Source organism: Phytophthora infestans, genomic scaffold (assembly GCF_000142945.1).
Source record: "Phytophthora infestans T30-4 supercont1.11 genomic scaffold, whole genome shotgun sequence".
Classification (NCBI taxonomy): domain Eukaryota; phylum Oomycota; class Peronosporomycetes; order Peronosporales; family Peronosporaceae; genus Phytophthora; species Phytophthora infestans.
In genome coordinates, this window is record NW_003303748.1 from 1085602 (window position 1) to 1100090 (window position 14489).

The window sequence follows — 14489 nt, forward strand, 5'->3', positions numbered from 1 at the left end:
ACTATTCATGCATTCGCCAAACTTTAACATTTATTGTCACTGGCAAAAGTTTCAAACATATCCATAACCGTACCAAAAGAATGAACAAAAAAAAAATATATTCAGCACTTTATGACTATAACACAAGCCTACAAAAGCCTCTGTCTAAACTATAGTTTTACTGCATCAATTTCATCTACAATAAATTCGATAGTTTGCAAATCTATCGCTAGCGCTTGTGAAGTAAAAATAAAATTATAAACTTCCAAACGAGAAACAACTCGATGAGCCTCTAAAAGAGAAAAATAACCCCAACGACGAAAGCCTGCGCACTTACTGCAAATATGATGCGTACGCTACCAATGACACTGCTTGATGTTATTTATGCTCTTAAAAGCTGCAGCCTTTCTTCAAAAATATTTGAAAACCTATAAACCCTCAATAATAATAGTCAGAACAACTTGAAAATGACTGCAACACCTATATCAACCATTTCATGAAATTGGGAGGCAACTCTATAAGACCTCAGCAGCGAAAAACAAAAACCAAACCACACATTGTGAAGAAATATCCACATATGAAAGAGCAAAACAATGACAGTTTAAGAAATGAACAAAGCTAAAACGCTTACACAAAATATATAAAGAGACACACGGTGAACAGGTGTATCCTCAAAGGTTCTCCTAAGGTAGCTTCTACAAATTCTTATAACTAAAACGATAACAACAACAGAGCGAGCAGGTTTTTGATCCTTAAAATTAAAGGTTTTCCTGAGGTAGCTTCTACAAATTCGTATAACTAAAACGATAACAGCAACAATTCAGCGAACAGGTTTTGATCCTTAAAATTAAAGGTTTCCCTGAAGTAGCTGCTACAAATTCGTATAACTAAAACGATAATACCAACAATCACTACGGTGAACAGGTTTAATCCTCTAAGGTTTTCCTGAGTATCCAAAATAACAATGAAAACAAGAAATCAGCATAGTCCCTGCCAAAGCAAAACGGCACAAGATGACAAATCTGACAATGAAAGTCAAAGGAAAAATACCATCAATATCAAAACAAGATCTACTTCTTGTAAATGCTCATGTACGTACAGGACTGTTATAAACAGCCACCTGTGGTACATTAAATACTATCCGACAGATAGTCATCATACACATTCCTCGATGTGGGAGGCTGTTGAAGTGCATCTCCGATGTGATGATGACTATCTGGTGGAATATAATTGTGCTATTTCATATAAAGAAATCGTATATAACTGGACTGGTTGGTGGAGAGTAACTCCCCTCTAGAACACCAGACTCTATAATTCATCACTTCTCTTTTTACCAAGTCCACCACAAGCTCTTCTCCTTTTACCAAGTCCGACACAAGCGTCTTCTCCTTCTACACTCAAGACTTCTTCTCCACTATGGCCGCCTAGACCACTCTACTTTTGTCCTCACTCCATACTGTACTGCACTAACAACTCTGCGCTAATCATTCCTCGAACAGGTTATAAGCCCGACGCTTCCTACCAATAAGGGCGGCTCAAACGCAGAGCGCCACCTGACTTAACAGGGCATGAACTCGACGCAGACGAGAGGATGCACGGAGTCTACATGTGCCACCGGCACCTCAAGGCCATGTTGTCCTCTACGCCCAGCTAAACGAGCCTGCGCGCGGTGAGCAGAACGTCTGCCACGCGATATCAAGCTAGAGGAAAATCTCCCTAGACTTCGAATCATACGCACTGCGTATTGATCCCGCTATAAGCGGCGCGTTTGGGTTGTAACTGCGCCCACGATGATACGCACACGCATTGGCCTGCTATAAGCGGAGCACATGGGCAGAAGTGTCGCCCACGCATTGGCCCGCTATAAGCAGAGCATACGGGCAGTAATATCGCCCATTATAATACGCACTGCGTAACGAGCTTGCTATGAGCAGAGCATACGGGCTGTAATATCGCCCACGATAATGTTGGAATTATCATATTACTATCTCCACTACTACTACAAACAATAATGGCAGTATACTACCATTGTAGTGCAAAGAAAGCAAGCCACCGTGCCTCTGCATACTCAGGCTAAGTGCCATTTATTTTATCGTAGTAATTGTATGATCCAACAATCAAAAGTTTTGATTCAAAAATTAAAGAAGAGAATCCAAAGATGGCAAGCCTCGAGCCACTGCCATTGATGTTGCTGCATATTGTTCACAAAGAAACATAGAGAAGAGAAATCAAAGTCCAGGCAAGCCACTGAGCCGCTGTACAATCCTAAAGAAAAAGGAATAAAGAGTGAAAATACACTACACACACGAAAACGTCAACTTGACAATGCAAACACAAATGATGCCTACTGCCCAATTCAACCAAGTAAAAAAAACTGTGTTGAACTCTGAGTTAAACATCCTCAAGAAACTTGGGAGGCTTTAATCTGAAAAGATAAGTCAAATAAAAATGAGGAACTGGAAAATAACTTAGTCAAGGTGAAAATGAAAGGCAAGAACAAAAATGTATAAACCTCTGCCGTAAAATGTCTCGACAGATAATGAATGGCATACTACCAAGACATTCAGCTTCCTGAACAGTAAAGATGTGCTAACAATGCCTCCATCTACGCTTACCGAGCAATAACACTTTTTTGCATGAGCAATGTCTCTGTCAATTGACTAAATAGTGTGCATGCTTCTCACTACTTCGAAGTATAATAAAATCCGAATTACAATCCGAAGAGCCACTAGGGAGAAAAATGCTGTACAATCCTAAAGAAAAAGGAATAAAGAGTGAAAATACACTACACACACGAAAACGTCAACTTGACAATGCAAACACAAATGATGCCTACTGCCCAATTCAACCAAGTAAAAAAAACTGTGTTGAACTCTGAGTTAAACATCCTCAAGAAACTTGGGAGGCTTTAATCTGAAAAGATAAGTCAAATAAAAATGAGGAACTGGAAAATAACTTAGTCAAGGTGAAAATGAAAGGCAAGAACAAAAATGTATAAACCTCTGCCGTAAAATGTCTCGACAGATAATGAATGGCATACTACCAAGACATTCAGCTTCCTGAACAGTAAAGATGTGCTAACAATGCCTCCATCTACGCTTACCGAGCAATAACACTTTTTTGCATGAGCAATGTCTCTGTCAATTGACTAAATAGTGTGCATGCTTCTCACTACTTCGAAGTATAATAAAATCCGAATTACAATCCGAAGAGCCACTAGGGAGAAAAATGCCCCAAAGATGTGAGCTATAATAGGTAAAATGTGAGTGAAGTGTGTTCCTACTGAGAATATTGCTTTGGTGCAAGCATTGTTACCTAGCTGCTCAAAACATATTTATGCTACATTCACAAAAGAAATATAATGCACAAAAACAAATATGCAATTTGCATGATGCAAATACAAAATTGCAAATTTCACAAAGACTGCCTATTAATAGCTTGTACGACAAAAAAAAAAAACGTTGAGAGGGAAATACTTAAAGAAATGTATGAAACTGGGAGGCATCAATGCCAAAAACTATTCATGCATTCGCCAAACTTTAACATTTATTGTCACTGGCAAAAGTTTCAAACATATCCATAACCGAACAAAAAGAATGAATAAAAAAAAAAATATTCAGCACTTTATGACTACAACACAAGCCTACAAAAGCCTCTGTCTACAGAAAGCAAACTATAGTTTTACTGCATCAATTTCATCTACAATGAATTCGATAGTTTGCAAATCTATCGCTAGCGCTTGTGAAGTAAAAATAAAATTATAAACTTCCAAACGAGAAACAACTCGATGAGCCTCTAGGGAGAAAAATAACCCCAACGACGAAAGCCTGCGCACTTACTGCAAATATGATGCGTACGCTACCAATGACACTGCTTGATGTTATTTATGCTCTTAAAAGCTGCAGCCTTTCTTCAAAAATATTTGAAAACCTATAAACCCTCAATAATAATAGTCAGAACAACTTGAAAATGACTGCAACACCTATATCAACCAATTTTCATTTTTTTAAATTCATGAAATTGGGAGGCAACTCTATAAGACCTCAGCAGCGAAAAACAAAAACCAAACCACACATTGTGAAGAAATATCCACATATGAAAGAGCAAAACAATGACAGTTTAAGAAATGAACAAAGCTAAAACGCTTACACAAAATATATAAAGACACATACGGTGAACAGGTGTATCCTCAAAGGTTCTCCTGAGGTAGCTTCTACAAATTCGTATAACTAAAACGATAACAACAACAGAGCGAGCAGGTTTTTGATCCTTAAAATTAAAGGTTTTCCTGAGGTAGCTTCTACAAATTCGTATAACTAAAATGATAACAGCAACAATTCAGCGAACAGGTTTTGATCCTTAAAATTAAAGGTTTCCCTGAAGTAGCTGCTACAAATTCGTATAACTAAAACGATAATACCAACAATCACTACGGTGAACAGGTTTAATCCTCTAAGGTTTTCCTGAGTATCCAAAATAACAATGAAAACAAGAAATCAGCACAGTCCCTGCCAAAGCAAAACGGCACAAGATGACAAATCTGACAATGAAAGTCAAAGGAAAAATACCATCAATATCAAAACAAGATCTACTTCTTGTAAATGCTCATGTACGTACAGGACTGTTATAAACAGCCACCTGTGGTACATTAAATACTATCCGACAGATAGTCATCATACACATTCCTCGATGTGGGAGGCTGTTGAAGTGCATCTCCGATGTGATGATGACTATCTGGTGGAATATAATTGTGTTATTTCATATAGAGAAATCGTATATAACTGGACTGGTTGGTGGAGAGTAACTCCCCTCCAGAACACCAGACTCTATAATTCATCACTTCTCTTTTTACCAAGTCCACCACAAGCTCTTCTCCTTTTACCAAGTCCGACACAAGCGTCTTCTCCTTCTACACGCAAGACTTCTTCTCCACTATGGCCGCCTAGACCACTCTACTTTTGTCCTCACTCCATACTGTACTGCACTAACAACTCTGCGCTAATCATCCCTCGAGCAAAACCTTGTTGGATATTCCATCTGCTGGAAGGATAGACTTGTCTATCACAGTCCAGACACTGTCTGGACACATTCAGATCCCCACGGCTCCATTGATCAGACCTGTGTACTCCTCGTCATTTAACACCTTGCTCACTACTTTCTCTCCATCATTGGGTCCAGCGATCTCTGTCGACGGTTTCCCTTCAGCCGCACGCTTGACTTTCCAAGCCTTATTCTTATGTGACCTGGCTTCTTTCTTTTCTTCAGGTGCGGCAGTTGGGCTATCCCGTAGCCAACGTTCACCCTTGTAGTGAAGATGTCCTGTCCGCGGTGGCGGAGTGTATCACGTGTCGTGTTGTGCCCCCCCCCACGTTTCCGCGGTTCGGCTGTTGGCTGCCCTCTTTTGAGCTCGCGTGCTTGGCGACCTATGGACGAATATGATAGTTTATTGGACCATACTTGAATTTTGTATGGGTATACACTGCCAATTACCTGTCAGAAAATATCACCAGCCAATCACAGTTAATCTAAATCATGATTTAAACCAATCGGATGTAGTAGGTCTAGGTGAGTCATCCAAGCCACCCGATCGGACGTATCAAGTCCGATAAAACTCTAAAATATGTGTATGTTCATTCAGTTGTCAAGTGGTAGACATATCACTTTCATATTCCTCTTTATCGGACCTTCGCGATGGGTTTGGAGGAATTGCAACCTGGCAACTGTAACGGGCCTGGGGTGTCCGTTGAGTGATGAGGAAGCGTACAAGTCCAGTGATACTAAAACCAAGTACTTAGTCTGAAGGAAAATCAACTCTGTTTTTATTTAGGTCCAGGGCGGCTTGCCCTGACCACGTCAACTGCTTGTTGGTTGATTATGGGTCTGGCTCCCCATATTTCAAGCAATAAGGTGACGGCAGTTCAGCACACGCTACTCGTGTGCTGCTGCACCTACTTTTGTAATACAAATCTACCTACTTATGTAATGGTGTGAACCACTACAAAGAACCTATAAAACTACCTACATATGTAACTTGGGAGGGCCCATTACATCACCCCCCTCTTAAGACAGCAATCAAATAATGTGGGTGCACTTCGGAGAACAATCAGGAAAAACTGGGAAATGGCGGAGAAGAGAACGCTTGAGAACTTGACGGGCGGGAGCTCTTGCGAAGCCCAGGAGCAGCACAATACAACTTACGCGGACGAGAACAACATGGCGCAGCAGACGGGGGCGGCGAACCAGGCAGGAAGCGGAACAACGCGGACGGCTCCAGCGTTGGCGACGACGCTGAACAGTGGGTGGACCGCTGATATCGCACCTGAGAGCGTGAGTCGACTTGGGGTTCGGCCCGGCGTAATGAACGAGGATATGAACCCGTGGGCGCTGTACGACTTGTCCGGGGCGGTGACCCCGGACGCGCTGGACACCATGCAGGACCACTTTCGGCGCTTCGGGCGTCTCCGGAACAAAACACTCGACGGCGCGTCGTACGAAGCTTTGCAGAGATCATGGTACGCATTCATCCGGCGGTGGAATCGGATGCAAGAGGCTGGAGAAAGTGTCGTCGGCTGGCTCGGTGATCGCGAAGCCCTACAAGCCGAGCATTCACTCGGTGATCTGCGCCTGAAAGTCTGCGACGACGCTTGAACCGAAGACCGTTTGTGCTATGTCAACGTACGCGAAGGTTGCAGTTCGTGTGACATCTGCGAACGCCCGAAGCAAGCTGAGTGGGATCAGCATATTGTCGAGTATCCGCTCATGCCGACCGAACACGCTTGGATCGAGAAGTATAAGCGCTCACTCTCCGAGCTCACCCAGGCGGCTATTCGCGGCGGCTCGCGCCGATAGCGTTCGCGACGGAGCCCGTCTCCGGCGCATTCGACGTCTCGTCGGGCGCGTAGTCGATCGCGTTCTCGATCGCCACGAGGTCGCTCGCGGCCGCGTTTGACTCAAGGCTGGAGTCGTAGTCGTGGACGACATCAGGAACGTCACGAAGCAAGTTGGCGCGAGGCTCCCACGTGTCATCAGCACGTTGAAACCCGAGCCATCGTACCTTATACTTCCGCGCGGCGGGAGCCGCTTGTTTTGCCGACGACTTGGTCGAGTGACGCGCGTGGGGAGGATCTTCGTGATCAACAATACGGCCCACGATCCAGCACGTATCTTTATTCGAGTCAACGATGGGCGGAGGACCGTCGCGGTGGAATTCGACGCGACCTGGTTGACCAGGACGACGTTGAGCAGGCGCTGAACACTTCTTGGGACGTACAGGAGGAGGCCGAGCGGGCGGCTGAGAGCTCTCGGAACGCCGAGGCGAATCGTGAACTCTTGCAGCGACTGCGTAGTCTGGAGGCGCAGGTGTTTGGCCGACCGAGGGGTGGAGCTCTTCCGCGCGAGCGGGGAACTAGGACAGATGGGACGCTAGCTCGACAGGCTCATCGCGAGTGCCGCTCAACGCATTCTCCTGTTCCGCCTCCGGGATCATCGCGGGAAGATACTTCTTAAGTCGCCCGACGTAGAACGTCGGGTGTAGTCGTAGCGACGTAGGAATTTCTAGCGTGTAGGCATCACCCATAACTCGTAGTACTTTGAATGGCCCAATGTAGCGCGGCGCGAGTTTGCTCGCGCCTAGGTTCGTAATAGCAGAGGTACGAATTCCATCCGTTGAGAGTATTACACGCTCACCAATCTTGAATGCACTTGTGTTCTTGCGGCCACGTTTGTCAGCGTTTTCCTTCTGCTTGTCAACCGCGAGTTGTAGCGCGTCACGGACGAATCGGGTAACCGATTGACGATGAAGGACCAAGTCGGATACCGCTGCCTTGTCAGCGGGTCGCACTGGAGGTTTCGGCGCGTAGTTAGCCACAGTCGAGTGTGGCTGTGCTGGAGCGATCAGCGTTCGGTGTGTCCAGTCAACTAACAGCGACGACGTGGATTGCGCGGGTGCGAGGATCTTCTTCGACTGTAAACGCGTCACCGCGTTGATGTCTACTGCAGGAGTAGCTGAACTCGTAGACGGCAGAACCGTTGTCTCACCGGAAACCGGTGGTTGAACCAGTATCGGAACCGCTTGGGCAGGGTTATCACATTCCTCCCCCTCCAGAGTGAAGCCATCAGTCGCCGTGGGCTGGCCCACAGCAAGTTGTGCGGGGACACGTGGATGACGCGCATTGTTGACGAAGAACGGAGTCAATCCCGTCGACGCGTGTTCGGCATTGTTGAGTGCAAACTCCGCAAGAGGCAGGAAGGAACTCCAGTTCTCGAAGGACGGGGCATAACTGCGCAGAACATCTTCTAGCACGCGGTTGACGCGTTCCGTATGCCCGTCAGTCTCCGGGTGCGCCGCCGTCGACATGAGGAGTTTGGTGCCCAGGAGGTCGAAGAGTTTCGTCCAGAACGCCAATGTGAATCGAGGATCGCGGTCAGAGACGATTGATTCAGGAAGGCCGTGATGTCGGAAGACAGCGTCGACGAAGAGCACCGCGGTATCGGCCGCGGTGATTGAGTCCGGAACTGGAACGAGATAGCACATTTTGCTAAAGCGATCCACGAAGACCAGAACACCAGTACGACCGTCAGTATCGGGTGGGAGACCGAATATGAAGTCCATTGACACAGAGCGCCACGCCTCTGTTGCCAGAGGGAGAGAACGCAGCGGAGCTTGCGATGACGGTGACGGCTTAACGCGTTGACAAGTTTCGCAGGAGCGGACCCACTTGCGCACCCACTTGTATAGGTGAGGCCAGTAGAAGTCGCGGGATACCGCTGCGAAAGTCTTCTCACGGTCCAAGTGGCCACCCACTGGAGCGTCATGGAATTCGTGTATAATTCCTGCGCGTAGATCGGGGTCGTTGGGGACAACGACGCGAGGAGCATCGAATCGATCGATACTGTACATCAGCAGATCACCGTCAAGTTGGTATCTGTGAATCTGGTCGCGCGTGGAGCGGCTCAGTGTCTTTAGCGTGGCATCACTTGGTGTGCGAAAGTGTTCCAGGATACCGGCATATATCGAGTCATCTCGATACGCGGCAGAGATCTCTTTCCGCAGGGGAGGTATTGGAGATACCGCCGTCATCAGGTTGACACCTGCAGCCACACATGTGGCGCAGTCCAATTCGTCGTCGTCCGCGTCTTCAAGTGACTGACGACCCAAATCTCGGCGTGGATCGTAATCGGGGCGCCGAGATAGGGCATCCGCAAGGATGTTATTCTTGCCTGGCTTGTAGTGAACGACGAAGTTGTACTCGGAGAAGAATGACAGCCATCGTGCCATGCGCTGAGAGAGATGAGGGCTCTTCGTCGCTGTTCGCAGCGACGCGTGATCTGTGTAGATCGCGAATGTCTGCTCACCGAGTAAGTACACTCTGAATTTGATCAGTGCGTAGCGCATCGCAAAGAGTGACTTGTCGTGGACCGGATAATTCTTCTCAGCGGGATTCATCTGTCTGGATTGGTAACGCACGACGCGTTCGCGACCTACGTCGTCGAACTGCATCAGTGCACAGCCGATGGCGAAGTCGCTCGCGTCGCAAACAACGTGGAATGGCTTTGAGTCTTCTGGAAGCGCCAGGATTGGGGCCTCCGCCAAGCTTTTCTTCACTGCATTAAAGGCTGACTGATGTTCGGGAGTCCACGACCACGTGATGTCTTTCTTCAGCAATGAAGACAATGGCTGGATCCGACCAGCGTAATTTTTCGTGTACTTGTGGAGAAAATTTGAGAGGCCAGGCCACTGACGCAATTCAGTCTGATTCTGCGGCGTGGGCCACGCACGGATGGACGAGACCTTCTCAGGATCCGCTCGGACACCATTTTTGCTCACATAACAGCCAAGCACCGGAATCTCCGGGGCACAGAATGCACTTCTTCAAGTTTGCGTACAGTTTGTTTTCGCGCATGACTTGGAACACTTGTCGTAAGTGATTCAAGTGAGCTTCTGTGGCGCTGAGATCGCCCTCAGCGCGGCTGTGAACGAAGATGTCATCGATGTAGCTCGGAGCGAAGTCGCGAAGTGGGCGCAGAACGCGGGAAACCATGCGATTGACCGTGGCTGGTGCGTTTTTCAGGCCCTGCGGCATGACAAGCCACTCCCACAGCATCCCGCTGGGAGTGCTCACCGCTGTGAGCGGGATGTCGCTGAGTCGCATCAAGATCAGATAGAAGCCATCGGTCAGGTCGATGGCGCTGAAAATAACACTGTGGCCCATGGTGTCAAGTACCATATCCTTCCGAGGGATCGGAGTTTGTGCTGGGATGGTGGCGTCGCTTAGCTTGTTAAAAGCGTGAACATTGCGCCAACCACCCGTGGCCTTCTTCACGCAGAACGTCGAACTCGAGTGTGGCGAGGTACTCTCGCGCACGTGACCCGCTTTGCGGCGGCTCTCGAAGAAGTCGTCAATGGCTTTAACCTGATCGCGTGGGAGGAGCCACTGTCGCGTCACACAGTACTTGGAACCCGGCGTGAGATCAATCTCATGGTGAATGCCTCTGTCAGCAGGGAGCTCAGCTGGAATCTTGTCGGGAAAAACATCCGCGAACTCGCGGACGGTGTCGTATACTGGATTGCCCGAGTCGCGGAGTGACTCCCACGACTGGGCAGCGAAGCGCTCTTCGCGCGCCGACTTCGGCTCAGCGTTCTTTGGACGAAGTGGAAGATTGTCGGTAGCGACCGTGTGGATCTCTTCCGGCGAGGCAGACTCGGTGATCAAGCAGACCTGCTCGATGTCTCCTGACTTCAGATCGCGCAGAAAATGCTTCCAGGAAAGACCCGGAAGGCGTGTGATGGAAGAAGCTTCGCGAGGTGGGCTCTCAATGTCAAGTGTGCGTGAGCGAACGACGCCTCCTTCCACGTGTTCCAGGACGTGTATGGACTCATTCACTGCGATATCGGCGGTGGGCTGACCACGTCGCTTAAGGCGGCGTCGCTTGGATTTCTTCTTGCGGCGTCTCGAACCGCTGCTCGAGACAGAAGACTCGCTATCGCTGGACGAGGGATCACCCCCCTCTAGACACGGAGGGGCACCATCAACCGTGTCGGTAGTGCGCGGGAGCTCTCGATGCTCGACCGCGCCATCGACTGGCGAGAGACCCTGCTCGATCGCCGTCGTAGCCGGTGGGAGTGTCAACTGCTCGACCACCGCTGTGGATGACGGGAGCTCCAACTGCTCGACCGCCGAATCGCGTTGCGGGAACCTCTGCTCAACCGCTAGAGTTTTTTGCGGGAACCCATGCTCAACCGCCTTGGTGTGTTGCGGGAACCCATGCTCGACCGCCGTGTTGCGTGACGGAAACCCATGCTCGACCGCCGTGTTGCGTGACGGGAACACATGCTCGACCGCCGTGTTGCGTGACGGGAACCCATGCTCGACCGTCTTGTTGCGTGACGGGAACCCATGCTCGACCGCCGTGTTGCGTGACGGGAGCCCATGCTCGACCGTCGTGTTGCGTGACGGGAAATCATGCTCGACCGTCGTGTTACGTGGCGGGAACCCATGCTCGACCGCCTGCTCAGATTGCGGGAGCCCCTGCTCTACCGCCAAAGTGTTATCAACCTCGCTTCGCAGCGAGGAGTTTTCGCGCAACAGCGCTGTGCAAGACACACAGAGAGGGCCATCGCTCGCTTTCTGCTCAACCTGCATTGTGGACAACCGGTCCACTACCCTGACATAGGGCCAGTCCTTTTGGGCAACCAAAAGGTGTGTGAGCACCTCACTCACATCGAAGCCAGAGCGGTGTTAAACCGACCGAGCCAACCAGTCAATCTCTGGTTGATATCGTGACAACCACGGGATACCCAAGATGCAGTCGAACGCGTAGCTCATCTCAATCACGAAGAAGTCGTCGTTGCTGCGGAAGCCGTCGAATGTGTACGGCAACGTGATCTCGCGCCGCGCAACGCGGCGTGGCTTTCCGTCAGCAAGTTTGACGACGACCTGACCTCGACCATTACGGACTGCGATCTCTCTTGGAAGCATCGATAAGCCCGATTCTCGAAAGAAGTTATTCGACGCTCCTGAGGCCAGGAGTGCGCGAAGTGGGCGCCGGGCGCCGGCGACATGAAGACTGACGATGATCAGCCTCGAGTCGCCCGACGTGGTGGTGGCATTAAAGTGTGCGTGGAGCACAGGAGGGCTAGAAGGTTGGGTAGCCACCGGGGGACCCGGACCTCCATTCCAGCCAGTAGGGCGCCCCGCACCTACTGACCCTGACCGGTTTTTGACTGAACGGCAGGTGAGACTTCGGCGGTGTGCGCGAGTACCGGCGCTGGCGCGCGGCTTTCCGCCGCGCGATGACCGATCTTCCGGCAGCGGAAGCAAGTGAGCGGGCGATTAGGACGGCCGTTTAGCCCACGAGAAGTCGACTGACGGTGACTATTCGACGCGTCAATCGCGTCGATCTCCATGGGCTCGGGGGCTGACTCACGAGCTGCCGTAGACATCGCGCGCGCGTAAGACGCCGCCACAACGTAGTCTTCGCGTAATGCGAGGGCGAATGCTTCCTCGAGAGAGGAAGGTTCCGCTCGGGTCAGGCAGTACCGTGTCATGCCTTCACGCATGCCGAATACGAATACATGGACCTGCGATGCTGTGTCAATCGGATTTGTCACGATGCATGACGTGAGGTGGCGAGTCTTTTGAACGTAGTCGCGCATAGTCATTTTACCTTGACGAAGGGCGAAGAACTCGGCACGCACGCGGGATTCGTCTTGAGGCGGCTCGAACGCGAGCCTGAGATCTTTCTGGAGAGACTCCAGAGTGGGGAATGCGTCGCGATCTACGACAAGTTTACCGAGGGCCCATTCCTTGGCCTTCCCGGACAGCCGGGACAAAAAGAAATTGACCTTTGTCCCTTGCGCTTCGATCATTCTCGAATCAATCGCGATGTCGATCTCGCGAAACCACCAGTTCAGCGGGAGGCGATTCGCTCCTTCACCGGAGTAGGTAGACGTCTCTAGCTTCACGACATCATTTTTCGAGGAACGCGTGGGAGTTGTTGCTCGCCGATTCGCATCGGCTAGCTCGCGCTCCATGAACTCTTGGGCTGTTTGGCGTTGTTGGTCGGACGTCGCTGAGCTCAGCAGCGACGCGATTACAGCCTCACCAGACACCGCCGCGAGGCGGTGAAGGGCTTCCCACTCGACACGAGTGAGATGAGGGAAAGCAGCATGTTCCAGGGTCGGCCCTGGGGTTTCAGACGTCATACCTTGGCTCATCGTGAACTTGGTCATGGGAAGGACTACAAAGTGCTACCAGGTGCAACATTGCGGGCTCCCAGCATTTTCCAAGTTTTTAAAGGGTGAGGATGTTGAGGAGGAATACGTAAAAAAATGTATTGAGGGGGATGAGAGTGGCAAGAGCTTTGTGTGCGTCATGGATAAGTTTGGAATGTATCTTGCGTTTAGTGAAGGAAAGAAGGGTAAATTGCTGGCACGAAACACTGCAATGCAGTACTATCGCCAAGCCAAAATTTGACTCCTAAAGCAATTTCCTCAGCACCGAGCTTCGCTAGAATCGCGGCTGCTTAAAATGGGAAAAACTCTAGATAACTTTTGTCTGAAAAGAGATGGTGGTGGCTTCGTAGCAAAGGCTCCAGCTGACTTGAAAAAAAGGGCTGTGTTTTTGTATGCCAATGCATGTTCTGAGAGTGACTACCAAGAAGCTGCTCTTCTGTGTCTGCTCTGGTACCTGTTCGGGCGAGCTTCGGACCTCTCGATGATCAAGAAGCGGAACATTTCTATAGATGCCGCCCGTGTTTTCTTCCTTCGCTTGGTCCGTGTGAAGACGTAGGAAGAACAAGGCTTGTCTCTCTACCCCGACGCCGACTTCGCAACGTGCCCCTTGCTCTCTGCTGCTCTCGCCCTCTCCGTCCAAGCAGCACCGTGCCCAGCTCTCATCGGGAACCTTCCCGACCAAATGCAGCAAACGCCGACCACACTATCACCTGACGTGCCGCTCGTGGAACTCCTAAACGCACCACCGACGACCTCTGGTCTTGCTACGCCTGCTTTTCCTCCTCCTCGTACTGCTGCGGCCCCGACAATCTACGCACATGTCATCCGTGTGCTTGATCGCGTCGCCCCTGCCGCCGGTTGTCAGCTGCTCTCACGTCGCACTCTTTTCGTCGTGGTGGGGCCTAACATGCCAACGGCTGCGAGAAGATGTCCGCGCGCTGGATATTTGATCGCGGATCTTGGAACCTAAGCACCACAAACAAAGGGTTCAACTGCATCTTCAACACAAGTAGAGAAGACCACATGATTGCCAAGGTATTGAGTGGATACAAACCAGAAGACGTTGTCCCTCTCCAAGACCTGTCCAGCTTTGACGCAGACACGCTTGACGCGATTGCCGCAACGAGTCTTGTTCGCAGCTTGCTATCAACTAGAGACGGAGAGCTTCAACATTAACCGGAAGGTTCTGGATGTCCTAACCGCTTGCGTCGTTAGGCACTATCCCGTCGTAAAGGGCTTGAATCCCAACAGTCCAGCGGAGCAACGACTCGAAACC